Here is a 9,975-nt window from a genome sequence, read left to right as displayed (position 1 = left end):
AGGCCATTGTAAGGAAACTCTCTCCATCAGCCTGCAGATCGGGAACCTCCTCATATACAGGCCACACCTCTGTATCCCTCAACACTTAACTGAAGGCAGCAGCGTCGGGGCGGTTAGCGTGCGAACACACACACACACGACAGAGAGATGTAAGCACTCGCGAGTGGGAGTAAGGAGCTTGTGTGTGTGCATGCATCGGTGTGTACGAGAGAGATAGGTGGATGGCAGAGAAAAAGGTGTGTGTGTCTGTTTGCGTGGCGTTTGTGCGTGTGGACTGATGGGCTAGACGTTGCGTAGCGGCGTGAAATAAATCGTCACGTCCACGCGATGGACCGCTGACATCCTGTCATGAACTCATTCCACGTTATTCCACAACGATGTGATCGACGTTCTGTCAACGCAGACTTTTTTTTTTTTAACGTATAACACTTACCGAATATACCCCGCGACAACCCAGAAGAGGGAACCGGACATGCTGAGAGGAACGAGATGGCCCACAGGGTCTGGTTGGGATCTGTGTGACGCCGCCTGGTTTCGCTATCACTGTGCTGTCTGTCTCGTGTCAGGCTAAGCCCAGACACCGATTGGTGGGTGGGAATGCCGGTCACTGACCTGTGCCTTGGTGAAAAGGTTAGCCATAATTAAGTGTTTTCCAGTAGGCAACTTTCTCTGTCTAATAGGACTGTTGTCCACTAGGGGACACTACAAGTACAAGCTGTTCATGTCATCCCAATGTGAGAACTGGTACACAGGTGGCTGGAACACTGATGGGTTTATTCAAAAGTTCACACATACACATGCGCACATACACACACACACACACACACACACACACACTTACACAGATGGCGGATGCATTGTATTTATTTGAGTAGAAAAACATCCAAATGGAAGGGTTTCCTTGCCAATCCCCAGATAGGTGTGAAAAACACAGGGGACTGAGGTGTAAAACCAAACCACCACTGGGCCTCAATACCTCTTCTGGGGCCTATATGATGCCTAGCTAGGCTAATACCTCTTCTGGGGCTTATATGATGCCTAGCTAGGCTAATACCTCTTCTGGGGCCTATATGATGCCTAGTTAGGCTAATACCTCTTCTGGGGCCTATATGATGCCTAACTAGGCTAATACCTCTTCTGGGGCCTATATGATGCCTAGCTAGGCTAATACCTCTTCTGGGGCCTATATGATGCCTAGCTAGGCTAATACCACTTTGGGTGCTGGGGCCTATATGACACTTCTAGAGATCTCTTCCTGGGCTTGCTTGGTCCTTGCTCTGGCCGAAATATTGGACTACCGGGAATATTGGACCGCCAATACAATTTCTAGATTTTAACCTTCTGGTGTGGGTACTTGTGAGACAGGCGAGACTTGATCCAATCGCAGAGTGCTATTTTTGTTTTATTTTTACAAAACCTGATTTTGACATCTCTTCAGCGACTGCAATGAGAGGAGGCTCAGACAAGGCCATTTTGCAAACCGTAATTCAACAGAAGATTTCCGATTGAGTCCTTGGGAAACGGCTCCTGTCTCTCTGAAAGCGTATGTAGAGAATCAGAGAGTGTAAGGTATCTGAAGTAGCTATTCCATAAGTGATGCTAGGTGATGTATGCTGCAGCCATATCCTGTAACTAGCCCAAATCAGTGTTGATGCAGTGGGATTTAAAATGCTTACTGTGTCACCGCCAACTGACACGTCCATAACGGATGACAGTCAGCTGTTTCCTACAGTCAAACAGCCCCCCTCATCCGTCTCACACCCCTCAGTCCCCTTTGAAGGCCATACAATGTGAGGGTATGTTCCATACTCAAACACCGTCTCCCCCAGCTCACAAACATCCTAGGAGGATTCCCAGGTGTCCATCTCCTCACCTCTGCCCTGCCAAGACACCTTCACATTTGGCCCTCGCCACACTAGCTGAGGTGTCACTAACCAATTGGGGAGCTTTTTTTCTTTTTTTTTTTACCCCCCCCCCCCCCCCCCCCCTTTTTCTTTTTGCTCCTACTCACACGGCATTTGACTGGATCAGACCGGTCCGGACACACAGTTCGACCAGACTGGACCCCTCACTAACACAGCGCTCTGAACTGACTTCAAAAAGTCTAGCTGAACCCACAGAGGTGAAGGCTAAGAGCCGGCGATGTTGAACTTGACCCCTGGTCAGCGTAATCCAACAGTTGCTAGCACATGTGACTTCCAGGCGCGTGCGTGGAGGGGCTTGTGGGTACTGTGAGAAGGACCATATGCTCTGGGTCTGGGAGCGGAGGCCCGGTCACAAAGGTTGGTGAACCGGCTGAAGCCCTCACAGCGTCTGCACTGACCCCTCTCCGCAGGGAGATTTCCCTCCCCGTCGCCTCCTGCTCTGCTCCTCCCGGGCCTGCTCCTCCCGGCCTGCTTCTTAACCACTAGGTTAGAGAAATGACCTGGCTCCCACTGAATCACTCCCTGGGTTATCATTTCGTCTTTCCAACTCTATTCAGTTGTCTAATAGCAGTTTTATTAAATCCTATTGAATAAACATTGCTGGGACTGCAACGGTGCAGGGACTCGTTGGATTGTTGTCTTTTGTGTCTTGATCAGCTGTGTAGTACAGCGTGTATTAAATAAGCTAAACCTCTAGTGTCCTTGCCACATGGGGTTGTGCCTCTATTTTTGATCGGAAGATAAGAATGGCCAGAAAAGGGGTATTTGTTAGTTTTCACAAACAGTCCAACCAGGATTTGGTTTCAACGTTCAACCCAAGCCCTCTGAATTGGAGCTTCCCATTGTAAACACCCCGGGAGCAATCAGGGTTAACTGCCTAGCTCAAGTACAGAATGACAGATTTTTCACCTTTCTGTTTAGGGAATTTGTTTTAGAAACCTTTTGGTTAGTGGTCAAATTCTTTTGGCACTATGGCACATACAGTAAGAATGTTCTCACGGAGACGGAGAAGATCAAGAATGTTTCCTTACCAACTCGCGGTGGAGAACGTGAGGAAACTGAATGCAGTCATTGCAAAAAGTGTCAATTGAAGTTCTGTAATTACAATTTCTTGATTCCATTACTACTAAATGGGAAGTGCCAAAGGCGATCAATTAACAGTAGGCGTCAAACTGACTCATTGAAACCACAATGCATACCTTCATTATTTCAATCCCATTCAAAACATTATCTCAGAGGAAACAGGGTATTATTCAGAGAGCAGGCCTCTGTTTTGTGATAAACACCTGCAGGGACCAGGCTTCCAACCCCTGCATTACATTAGCATGTAAACACTGCTCTCTCTATCTCTTTAGAATGGAGATCCCATGGCCTGATATGGGCTTAATTCAATTGGCTGGGGGAATCTCTATTGTTTCTCCCTATCCACTTTGAGGGAGAGCGAGCTAGGGGGCGGAGAACAGGGCTGGGCATGAGACAAAATACCTTATTCAGTTATCAGCCGGAGGACGATTTTATTTAGTACGGGTGAAACTAAAACTATTGCATGTTTGCTGGTCTTCATGGAGAGAGATGGGAAGGGCAGTGTGGGGGGATGGGGTCACTCTCTCTCTCCCGAGAGCCCGAATCAATGGTTGGGTGGCTGTGGGTGTTTGGCTGTTGTTATGTTTGTCATTCACACTCAATTTCCACCTCAGTCACAGCAAATGGGAACTGAAGGGGGAGGAGCACATGAGGGGAGGGGGGGACCAAAGGAATCTCCTTGCCCACCAGTATGCGTGTGTGTGTGTGTGTGTGAGTGAGAGAGAAAGAGAGACCAGTCCCACCACCACTGCCTTCCCCCCAAGTCTTTCACCGCGCTTCACCCCAGGCATTAGCATAACACTCCAGAGGAGAATGAAACTTTAGCCTGGGGCTTCTGTTGTGGCCTGGGCCTGGTATCTGCCCCCCCCCCATCTGGGAACACACACAGACACAAACAAACGCAAACAGACACACACACACACACACACAAATAACCACAAGGAGCTCCCGCAGCAACAGATGTCCGTAGCATCTGACTGAGAGACAGTAGGCTAAATAAACACAACTAAGTAAACATGACTCTATGGAGACACACTCAGAGAGAGAAAAGGAAAGAAGGAAGGAGATTGAGAAAGTGAAAGAAAGACAGAGAGAGAGAGAGAAAAAGAGAAGGCAGTGAACAATCTGAAAGACAAGACATGAAGGGTTTAGATTGTCATCAAAAAGAACTTAAAATTTGACATTCTAATTCGGATCTGTAAAACAAAGTTTTAGAACGCCTCACCCCTTTGATTGTGAGGTCTGGGGTTCACTCAAAAACAAAAAATGTACAAAATGGGACCTGAATTTGATTAAGAAAATATCCTTAGTTGACAAAGCACAACTCCAAACACTGCATGCACTGTAGAATTTGGACAATACCCCTAATTATCATCCTCCAGAAGAAAAGGTTCAGTTCTACACCACCTAAAATGAAACAATTCTCAAACCTTCGATAACAAAGCTCTTCTACCGAGAGATTAACTTGGATCACCTCCTCAGCCAGCTGGTTCCTGGCTCTGTACACAAACAGACCCAACAAAGCCTCAGGACAGCAAGACAATTAGATTTAATCACGAGAAAACAAAGATAACTATTTGACATGCTAGAAAGAATCAACCAAAACAAGAGAAAATTGGAATTCTATTTTGCCCTAAATATACAGAGAGTACACAGTGGAAGAATACCTCACCAGTATTACTGAACCAAAATTAAAACATAAATGAATAGAGGCCAAACCAAGCTCCTGAGAGAAGACAAGTAACAGGCCCAACTTGGAAACCAAGCTGCACTTCCTAACCTCCTGCAAATTAATTTTCATGAAGTCCTGCATCTGTTGCGTAAAACACTGCAGTATGCAATCACAGCACCATGAGCTGTCACCAATTGAAGGTACCAGTTAAGCTAGGCAGACATTGCTATTGCAAATGTAACCATTACGTTTCACGTACTGTGCATACTGTATTTACACATTCTTGCAACACTGTTCATAAATTATTTCATCCTTTTTAAAATGATTGAGTGTAATTTACTGTACATTTAGACAAACCTTTTTTTCACTTTTTTTTATTCCGGTACTATCATTATTTTGGTTTATTTTGGCAATACCTGTTTCCCATATCACTAAAGCCCTGTTGAAGAGACAAAGAGTGAGACTGAAACAGAAAGAGAAACAGAGAGAGAGAGAGGGACTGAGAGGGCCAGACCTAATAGAAACCTGTTGTGGTTTAGTAATTTACATCATAGTAATATTTACAGGTTTCTTTCTTCTGGCTTTATTTTAAGGTTTCAGGTTTGTGTTTCTGAATCAAATCAGCCTCCAGAATCAGGACCAAAATGTTATGGAAAGATGTTTTCCAATTTCCCAAGTCATGAGGTGAACCCCGTCGACGCTAATCGCTAATCAACGACGCCCAGTGCCCATGGGACTCCGGTGAGAAGAAGTGCACTGCAATATGTTGGGTCTAGGGTTCCAGTCAGCCCCTGGCACCCCTGCTGGGCTGCAGGACGACGAGGCAGGGCAACATGGCATCGTCTGGTTGGTGTGTCCAGGGGACTCGCATCCAGGGGGTCTGTGGCTGCCTGACACCGCATCCAGTTGACCTGTGAGCAGTAGACAGCATGCAGAGACACAGAGTTGACCCGCAGTCACGTACAATGGCTGTTGAGCGAGTTCCCCTCTCTGTCCATTAAGGTGCAGTTGGTCCACAGACGTGCGTCTCTACAGTGTGCATTCATCTGGATGCAGGGGCACCAGCGGACAGGATGATGACACGGTGAAGGTTTGGGTAACGCCACCTCACCCAGGGATCCACCGTTACTTCTCAGGAGAGAGCGATGGAGGAAATGAAGCCGCTTGAGGGGGGGGAAGTGCTACAGTTACAATGAAGGTGGGGGGGGGGGGTAGAGAGAGAGAGAGAGAGAGAGAGAGAGGAGGAGGGAGGGATGGATGGAAAAATGGACGAGTGAGAGGGACGCCACTGACCTGTTTCTGTTTCTTTCCTAAAATAAATTACGATATGCCTTCTAAAGCAGTGTTCTCTCTCCGTTCTCTCCTCTCTCTCCTTCTCTCGCTCCCTCTCCTGTGTTCCGGTCATTGACCGGTCGTTGAACCTACTGTTTCGACCCAGCACTTGTTGCCATAACAGAAGCACAGCCTTGATCTGCCGGTCAAGCCGACTAAATGAGAACGTCTGAGGACAAAGATTGGCTGTTTAAAGGGTTTCATTCCACCGGGCTTTTCTAGTGTGACCTGTTGAATTCCAGGGCTTGTAGCGTATTAACTTACTACTACAAAGATCGAGCCGGTCGAAGCCATTCACAGCTGCAGCTTAAACACACAGGACACAGTTAGAATGCAACCTCTGGTATGAACGGTTATGTGTGTTTGCTTGTCCAATTGCTTCAGCGCGCGCGTTTGTGTGCGCGCATGCGTGTGTGTGTGTGTCAGAGAAAGAGATATATCAACCAATAAAACCTTGAACACACTATGCCCTGATAATGTCTTCATTGAAGCCTATGTGGCACTATGTCTCTGTATGTCTTCAGGTCTAATCTCTAATCCCATCTCTGTCTTTTCTGAGTCTGGCTGATTGATCTTCCCAAACCCCTGCTTTCAGTCCTGTCTCACCCTCTGCCCTGTCTCACCATAATCCTGTCTCACCAACCAGACATCTCATTCACTCTCCCTCTTTCTCTGTCTCAGTTACATTGAATTCAAAGGGTCTTTATTAGCATAACAAATTCATGTTGTCCCCGGGGAAAAGCATTTGTTAGTAGCCCGGCTAACCATCCCAATCTACGTCTCGACGAAGCACGTTGGCCAGCCTCGGCCCAAGAGAAGGGGAAGGCAGCACACGCCGGGACTTTCCTGGTCTCATCACACTAGCTCCTGCCTCAGACAGTTTGGCCGCTTGCTAAAGCTAACTGAGGTTGCAGCCACAGGAAGTGGAGGTGTTGAGGGAGGATCAGCCCCTCATGGTGTTTCTCCAACCCCTCTTGTAAGATGATACAATCAGTTCTGACTTGGCTGCCTCCTCAACTCACGCTACAGAAACAGGTGCCACGGGAACAGCCGCTACCGAAACAGTTGTTCAGCCGCCGCCATCCCCGACTCTAATGGGCATCCGGCGGCTATGCCTGCAAGTGTGTCATTGCATGCCTTGACCCGGAATGGCTTGGCATGGATAAGAGTATGGCTCGTCCGGTTTTTTGAATTCATCGGGAGCTGTTGCAATGAGTCAGGGCCATAGATACATCTGGTTGAGACATCTTTTTTTTTTATGTTGTATTAACTTTTACCAAACACCACCTGCGTAGCAGACCCTTAGGCCAAAAGCTTTGCAAAGCCTAAAAGGGCTCATGGAAGGACTTACACTGACATGTGGTCACAAAGTTTTCAATGAGGAAATAACTTTCGGAAGTGCATCTCGTTTACAGGTTTTGGTAGTAGGTACATACAGCCTGCCTTCTCTCTGGGGCCTGATCTGCCCATGGCAGCATGGTAGATAAGCAGGGCTACGCTCACAGTCTGCAGTTCGTCAAAGCTTATCCCCCCCCCCCCCCCCCCCCACCTTGAAGGTAGCGATAGAGAGAATGTTAACGTCATTAGTAAAGGAATGAGCCAGTCTTCCAGCCGGCATCTCCAGGGATGGGCAGTGGCCTGGAGAGGAAAGACTTTTTACGTTCACACAAAAAATAAATGGTAGCACTTGTAAGTGTGTGTGGTTGTGTGTGCGTGGTGTGTCCACTGTCACTGCACACAGTGTGTATGTTCAGTATTGGTGGTCAAATCTGCGGCACATTTGTTTGTTTTTCGTGTGTGTGGAAAACAGACACACACACACACACACACGTCCATGACTCCCTGAACCAAGAGGAGCACATATCAGCAGAGAGTACACTGTCCAACAACTGACATGCTAACTGTCCAACAACTGACACGCTAACTGTCCAACGAATGACATGCTAACTGACCAACAAATGACACGCTAACTGTCCAACGAATGACACGCTTACTGTCCAACGAATGACAACTGTCCAACGAATGACACGCTAACTGTCCAATGAATGACAAACTAACTGTCCAACAAATGACACGCTAACTGTCCAACGAACGACACGCTAACTGTCCAACAAATGACACGCTAACTGTCCAATGAATGACTCACTAACTGTCCAACAAATGACACGCTAACTGTCAAGACCCTGTGATCCTCTTCAGTAGCTTGCGTGTGACTTCTTTGTTAGAGAGGGACAACTTCTGTCCTTGTGATTCCTTCCAGTCCATGTCTTCAGCCCAGACGGCTCACAGAGTTCACATACTGACCTGTAGGGTGTGGATCCCACATCAAGCGATGAAAAGTGGAATGCCTAAAGGATGTGGCTGTTGGCTGCTGTCACATGACATTCTCTGTTCTCTGATCCTGAGGCCAGCCAAAGATGTGTACTCAGCACTGGACATTTGTGTACTCATGTGCTCATCATTACCATGACAATGTAGACCAGAGGTTTACAGAAGAAATATTTAGCTTATTTGACCCAGATCAGACAACCCCTATACCCCCCACCCCCCACCCCCGACCCCCAACTGGATCAGGCCACTAATGACCGTGTGGTCAACTTGCCTGCATAGCATATTTAGCTGTTCTATCTTGTTCCACACCCCTGCCAGTTCCCTCAGTCAGAGGTCTATGTTTAGGAGGTCTGGCCACCCCCTGCAGGCCCCAAGCCCCTACCCTGTGCCCAGGGGAAGAGGGGAGCGGGGAAAGGGGTAAAGCTAATAATGACTGCTATATCCGGGAGGACAGCTCATAGGTTTTGGCTAATGGAACGTTGTCTCTCCTTAGACTGAGATGGAATACACTCATGGCTCCCTGGAACAATCCTATAACCATCTGACACACAGACAGACGGACAGACAGAAACACAGACAGACACACAGACAGACACAGACAGACAGACACACAGACAGACACACAGACAGAAACACAGACAGACGGACATGCCTCCTGAGTTACGACAGACACTATTTGAATACCTTCTCTCTCTCCCTCTCTCTCTCTCTCCCTCTCTCTCCCTCTCTCTCCCTCTCTCTCCCTCTCCCTCTCTCTCCCTCTCCCTCTCTCCCTCTCCCTTGCTCTCTGTAAGATCTGTGTGTCTCCACTCCCTGTCGTGGTATGATGGCTATGCTGCTGGGGCTCTGCTCTCTGCTTTCTCACACAAGAACACATCAGTGATTAGACTCCCGCTGCAAGTAACCAGAGTCAGAAAGTCTCTGTCCCATTCCCTCCTCTCACCCAGCCCAGGGTTCTGCCATGTGAGTCAAACATGTTGATATGGGATCCAGCCACACTCTGGTGTGCCGTCTTAGCTCACATTTGAATCGGATCAAATGTCGTATTTTTCGAGTCACCGCCCTCAGTAGGAGACTGGTCAGTTAAGGCGCGAAAATTAAATAAAGAATAGCAACGGGAGAAGTAAGAGTCGAGGCCTGAAGTCAGAGTTGAAACGGGAACCCATTTCAGCTGAGGAGGTGACAAAGATTTATGTTAGAAGGGAGGACACATCTCAGATTTCAGATGACAGAGGAGAACAGAGAAGAGAAAAAGATCTGCTCTGCTCTCCCTCCAAAATGGCAGTGTCACAATTCAGTCAAAGCCCCTACCCATGACCTTTTGATCCCCAGTGACCTCTGGGGGTCAGCAAATGATGTGAAGTTTCAGGACTGTGTTGTTGCGTACGGACTCTGGCCAGGGCCTTGGGGCACACATCTGAAAAAGCAAACCGACGGGAGAGGGAGAGAGAGTCAGAGAGAGAGAGGCATAGAGAATGAGAGAAAGGGGGTCGTGTTGGCTACAAAATTAGCCAGAGTCTTAACCTCAATAGAAGAGGGTTGACTGATAAATATTTATGAGTTTGGGAACACTTACGGTGTTGTGGAAGACCGAGGGCTGTTTCTGTGAGCTGAGTCAGTGGGTTAAGTATA

Source organism: Esox lucius, chromosome 22, assembly GCF_011004845.1.
Source record: "Esox lucius isolate fEsoLuc1 chromosome 22, fEsoLuc1.pri, whole genome shotgun sequence".
Classification (NCBI taxonomy): domain Eukaryota; kingdom Metazoa; phylum Chordata; class Actinopteri; order Esociformes; family Esocidae; genus Esox; species Esox lucius.
This window is presented reverse-complemented; position numbering follows the sequence as displayed.